This window comes from Physeter macrocephalus, unplaced genomic scaffold, assembly GCF_002837175.3.
Source record: "Physeter macrocephalus isolate SW-GA unplaced genomic scaffold, ASM283717v5 random_1451, whole genome shotgun sequence".
In the NCBI taxonomy this organism is placed as follows: Eukaryota; Metazoa; Chordata; class Mammalia; order Artiodactyla; family Physeteridae; genus Physeter; species Physeter macrocephalus.
This window is the reverse complement of record NW_021146448.1, coordinates 10778-17004: the sequence shown is the minus strand read 5'-3', so window position 1 is coordinate 17004 and position 6227 is coordinate 10778. Positions and strand designations below refer to the sequence as shown.

At 62.2% G+C, this 6227-nt stretch overlaps 1 long non-coding RNA gene across 1 annotated transcript; it reads left to right on the top strand.

The window, feature by feature from the left end:
- The first annotated feature begins 2948 nt into the window (after window positions 1–2948).
- LOC114485359 (uncharacterized) lies at window positions 2949–4885 on the top strand. Its single transcript, XR_003678828.1, has 3 exons — window positions 2949–3016; window positions 3509–3756; window positions 4507–4885. It is a non-coding gene; the product is annotated as an uncharacterized lncRNA (long non-coding RNA).
- The last annotated feature ends 1342 nt before the right edge of the window (window positions 4886–6227 follow it).

Sequence of the window (6227 nt, the reverse complement as noted above, 5' to 3'; positions counted from 1 at the left end):
CTAGACGAGGTTGCCCTCCACCGTGATGGACGCCGCCCACTCCTTCACGGTCCTGCACGCCACAGGGCCTCAGACACACAGGTGGAGGCGTGCGTGATGGCTCCGGGCCGCGGGGAGGATGCTGGGTGGGGAGGCTGCCCTGTCCCCACCCGCGCAGTGTCCTGGGGTCTGGGGCTGGAGGGACCTGCACAGGCCCTGGTCCAGGCGTCCAGCCTGTGAGGCCACGACTCGCCCAAGGTCACATCTTACCCGAGAGCTGCCTGGCACTCCCCAGGAATACGTTTTTTTAAATGAACTGAAGTCCATCCTTTATCAGGTTTCCTTAGTTTTCACCTAAGTCCCTTTCCTGTCCCAGGACCCACATGGCAGTTGGTCCTCATGTCTCCTGGGGCTCCTCTGGGCTGTGACAGCTTCTCAGACTTCACCGGCTTTTGATGACCTTGACTGGAGGAGGACTGGGCAAGGATCTCGTAGATGGTCTCTCTGTTAGGCTTTGTCTGATGTTTTGACTGGACTGGGGTGGCGGCTCTGGGGGAGACCTCAGAGGTGAGGTGCCCTTCTCGCGCCATGGAGCCAGGGGTGCAGGCCGTCACCACGACCTGTCACTGCCGATGGTAACCCTGGTCACTGGCTGAGGTGTTGTCAGGCGTCTCCCAGTGCATCGCTCCTTCCCTCCCTCTGCATGTTTTATCCTCTGGAAGGAGTCTGCGCACAGCCCACTCCTGGCGGGGGGTATCCTGCCCCCCAGCGTGTCTGCATGTATTATCTGGGGCTCTGCACGGAGGGCTGCCCCTCATCTCCCCTTTCTGTGTCTATTCAGCCATCTCTCTACGGCCGTGTGCTCATGCGGACGCTTGTTTCGCACTTTGGAGGACACACTGCATTACTTTTTGCTTTTTACTGTCCCAGCTTTGGCCCCGGGGGGTGGGGGGTGGCTTTCAGGGCTCCTGTGTCCTTTAACATACTCCACCAACGTGGGTGCTTTTCTCTCCCCCGGGAATTTTTTAAACATATATTTAAAGATTTTAAAATTGTGGTAAAATACACATAACAAGATTTACCATTTTAACCATTTTTAAGGGTCCAGTTCTCTTGCATCAAGCACTTTCTCACTGTTGTGCAGCCATCCCCACATCCGTCTCCGGAACTTTCTCGTCTTCCCAAACTGACACTCTGTCCCCACTAGACACTCACTCCCCATCACCCCCCCAGCCCCGGCCCCGCCATCTACTTTCTGTCCCCGTGGCTGTGGCCCCTCTAGGGCTCCCCGTGGCCCCCGCGGGTCTAGCAGAACATTCTCCTTTGCCCAGCAGCCAGGAGACCTCTTCATCTGCAGGCGGGTCAGAACAAGGCAGAGTCCTGGCCCCGCCCCTCGCCGCCTGGCCCCGCCCCCTCGGAGCCTGTTCCTGGTGATACCTGGATCCCTGCCCCCTCGGCCCTGCCCACCTGCCCCGCCCCCACCTCAGGTCTCCTCAGCCAACAGCCTCCTCGTCTCAGTGCCCCGCACGGCCCTTTGTTTTCTTCTGGTGGAAAATATGCATAACATAAAATCCACCGTCTCGACCACTCTTAAGAGTACAGTTCAGGGGCATCACGCACGTTCTCACCATTGTGCAGCCATCCCCACGTCCGCCTCCGGAACTTTCTCGTCTTCCCAAACTGACACTCTGTCCCCACTAGACACTCACTCCCCATCACCCCCCCAGCCCCGGCCCCGCCATCTACTTTCTGTCTCCGTGGATGTGACTCCTCTAGGGCTCCCTGTGAGTGGATCCTACAGGATCTGGCCTGCTGCGTCGGGCTCATTTCACTCAGCACGACATCCTCCAGGTCCATCCATGCTCTACGGCGTCAGGATTCCCTCCCTTTTAATGCGGAATTGTTTGCCTGCACCCTCACTGACCGCCACAGGCTCTGTCACTTCCCAGGAAGGCACCCTACCCTTGGGGGAGGTGGGCGAGCCCGAGATGCAGGCGGAGGGGGCGGTCCCAGGCCCCCTGACCCCCCGGGAGAGCCTTGGCTGACCTGCTTCCACACCCAGCTGTCATCAGCTCAGCACAGGTGTCGCTGAGGGGGGCTGGGCCCGGGGAGGGGGCCCGCCGAGGAGACTCCTGCACCCTCATCCGGGGGGGTCGGGGCGGGTGGTGGCGGGCAAAGCCACCTGGCCAGGCCCCAGCTCTCAGGGGCCGGGGGCCCCATACCGGCCTTGGCCCTGTGCCCCCCAGGAGCAGCCCCTAGCCCTCATGGTGCCTTAGAGCGTCTGGAAAGTTTCCAAACTCCTACTGTAACATCCCGCAAACCAGAGCTGCTGAGAGCCCTTTGAGAGGCATCATATGCAGATACACCGCCGGCAGGCGTGACTTGAACGAAACAAAATCCATTTCTTTCCGGGAATGAGCGGCCTCTTCCAGAGGGGTCTCCCCGCAGGGGCTCGCCTGCCCGAGAGGTGCCCTGGGTCGCCCCCCGCCTCCGCGGCTGAGACCTCAGAGACCCCAGCCTGGCTCTGCAGCGTCACCGCCACGCACCCCTTGGGAGAAACTCAGGCCTGAAGGTCTGGCCCGAGGACACGCTGAGCGTGACCAGGAAGAGCCAGCATTCCGCCTCTGCCACCTCGGCTGACACACAGGCGGCCTCAGGCCAAGCCGGGCGTCCCCAGGGGCTCTCGGTCACCAGGTAAGGGACTTGAGCTGGTTCTCCCCTCTCCCCACCCCCCGGGGCCAATGCACACTCAAGGGTCTGCCCTCCACAGAGGGCTCACGTCCGACAGAGGCGCCTGCACCGGAGGCTGCAGGGGCCAAGCCCCGCCAGCCGATGCTTCTCTCCGCCCAGACTTCGTCTTCCCAGCTTTGAACTAGAGATGGGCCCGGCCCCGCCTCCCCGGCAGGCTGTCGGTGGGGGCGGATCCCAGGAGAAGGACGCGGCGCGCCTGGTAAAGGGCAGAACGTCTCACGACGTGAAGTCAAACCTGAGCGAAGGCCCGGGCCGCCAGCCCTTGTCCCGCACCAGAGCCTTTGGGGTGAGCCGGCACTCAGGCTGGGGGGGGCTGGAAGCGGGGGGCCCTCTGTGACGTGGGGTGCGAGAGTGGAGCAAGTCTGTTCAAGACCAGGGCGCCCCCTGCCACGGCCGTCCGGGTGGGCGGTGAGCTGGAAACTGGGGGCGGGGCGGGCAGAGTGCCGTGACCTCGTGACCTCGGCCCCGCACATGCAGCTGCACCCGCAAATCCCTGCCACTCACGCGGCGCCACACCTGCCTCGGGGGCCAGGCCACTAAGGGGAGGGGAAACTGAAGCCCAGAGAGGGGTGTGGCTCCTTAAAATTAATCGGCTAACCTCCTACCCCTACTCGCCCCCTAGCCCTCCAGCAACACCAGGACTTTCAGGGAGGGGGTGGGTTTCTGAGAGGCCCCACCTCAGTCAGATGATTCTGCCATGAGGGGCGCCCCTGCCCCTCGGGACAGCCACGGACGAGCCCACAGCCGACCCCGTTCTCCCTCCCCTCCCCCGCCCCAGCATCACTGGACTCCGGCCACCGGGGACCACACGCGCTGCGTTTAGAAGGGTCCCCGCCCGGGAGGCGCTGGGAACACGGCGTTCCCTTGGTGCCCGGCCAGGCAGCCCGCCTGCCCTGGCCCTCCCCACCACCCCCCCGGGGCACTTGCTGCCGAGTTCTCGGGCACTGCCCACCTCCAGACACGCACCGTCCGCAGCGCAGGCCCCGAGGACGCCCGGCCGGCCTGTAAGCCAAGGAGGCGACGGAGGTGGGTCCCACCTGCCCTGGACAGTGGGGTGCCAGGAGCCCACCGACCCGCCTGGGCTGCACTGGGCGGTGGTTCCAGGTCACCCCTCCTTCCTCTGGGTCTGGCCAGCTCGGGTCTCAGGGCTGACCCCGGTTTGGTACTGGCTCTGCCCCCTTCTGCACGTCTCAGGCTCTCACGGGGACACTGGTCATTCGAACCCCCTTCCAGCCTGGGAGACCCTCGGGGTCCCCTCAGGCCCTGGCCCAGCCACCACCGCTCCCAGATGCCACCCTGAGCTGGGGCAGACCAAGATCTGCCCCCCGTCCAAGAGCAGACCCCCCTCAGGACCCCTAGGAAGGGTCCCTACCGTTGCGATTCAGCCGGAAGCACAGCTGACCAGCCCCCGGGGAGCGAGCAAGTCGGGGGGGGGTGGACGGAGGACACGCGGGGTGGGGGTCGAGGGACCACCACCTCCTACAGCTTCCCAGCAAGGTGACCCTCCTGGCTCCGGCTGGGTCCACGGCAGAGGCTGGGAAAGAAACTTTCCAGCAAGAAATTGCCCGCACTGGTGACCCCAGCCAGTCCGCTCTCACCCACGTCCCTCACCACGGTGGGAGGACAGGCTAGCTCAGCCCAGGCCAGCCAGGAAGGGGGATCGGGCCGGAGCTGGCCCCTCTGCTCCTGAGAGGCCCCACCCTGGCTGTCCCCACCCCCGGGACCAGGGTCCCCCGCTGAAGCTGACCCTTGGCCTGTCTTCCACCTCACGCCCAGGTGGCCTCCGTGGTCTCTTGGGCCCCAAACACTTGCTGGGAGCTGCCCGGGCCGACGCCTCTCCCGGAGCCCCCGAGACCCGCCCCCCCAGCTTCCTGTCAGCCCTCAGCAGGGCCGAAAGGGCCCTCCTGCCCCAGCCGACACCTGCAAGCGACACCGGAGTAGTAATTCCCGATTAAACAGGCACAAAACTGAGGACTGCGGAGCGATCACCCAAACTGACTGGATATTGAAGAACAAATATCCTGTTAGCGCCACTTCTGCCGGGTGCACATGGCCATAAACGGGGGCAGAGGGGCGCTGGGCCATGAATATGGAAACCTGCTTCCTTGGGGTTGCGGGCTGTTAAACGAGGCTGCGTCTCAGAGAGCCAGCAGAGGGGAGATGACTGCTCCATGCCTGATTTATCGGCAAGAACGCTTTGCAGTCCTTCAGATTAATAAAAATATTTAATAAAGAATCAAGATGGTTTATCTGTAATGCAAAGAGACTCACATTGCCTATATTTTTATTACTGAAAACTTGGAAGCAGGAAGAAATGATGATATAACCTACTGTATAAATGACAAAGATACCCATTCTGGTTATGCGCTGCACTCCACAGTCTCCCTCTGTCCTATAAACATAATCTATTCGCTTGCCTCTTTCGGCTGATTCTAGAGTCTGCTCCGCGTTGTAGAGTTTCATATCACCCTGCTCTCAACGGCACGGGGAAGTGATTAAATAAGAAATAAATTTGGCCGTCATTGCATTTAAAATCAAATCGAGGATCATTTGTTACCCCAAATGAACCAGTTCTCCTTCCCTGCCCATAAGTAGGCTGCTGTTTGCCGAACCATTTAGAAAAGTATATATAGTCAACTCGGCGCGTAATAGCTTGTACTATAATATGATCTTTATGGGGCTGCCTCGCTGAGCTGCTGGGAGAACCCATAAACCGCACATGGCTCTTTTAATTTAAAGTTACAGGCATGAGACTTTGCAGGCTCACCTCAGATCCGTCTGAGTCTCGTTGGGAGAACCCCTTGGCAAATCCCGGGGGCCCCCGGGACCCCCTCTCCACCGGTACCCCCTGCCCTGGGAGGGAGGAGGGGCCGAGGCAGGCCCTGGGCGTGCACAGCCTCACCCGAACCCTCGCTCGGGGGGAGGAGGGGCCTGGGTGCTGCTTCGGGAAGCAGGGCCTGGACGGGGGAGCTTGCCTCAGGGCTCCAGACGGGAAGCGTCCAGAGATGTGAGGCGAAGGGCCGGCCCACACCCGAGAGACTTTCTCAGGCTGAGTTAGGTCTCTGGCTCGGGCGCCCACCCATGGCTGAGGAGCAGAGGGGGCTGCAGGACACAGACGGAGGGACGGAGGAGCTGGAACTTGGGCCTGCCCCAGGGTGAGCTGTCCACGGTGCTTGGCGGGCCCGCCTGCGCAGGCGGGGCACCAGGAGGCGGCTTTTAGAAGGGCTTCCAACAAAAGCAGTTTCACGGGGTCTAGTATTCAAAGGGGCCGGGTTTCAGGAAATGCACTAACCCCGAATGCTGGGCCCTCCCACCCGACGATGCCAGATAAGAGCTGCGTGAGGCGCGCGCGATCGCAGCGGGCGTCCCTCCCGCCTGGGCCCAGGGAACTTGTCCAAAGGCCAAGAAAGCCGGCCAGGAGCAGGCCTGTCCCGCAGCCCGACCACGAGCCCCGGGCTGCCCTCCTGCTTAAACTGTGCCTGATCCCCAACTCAAGG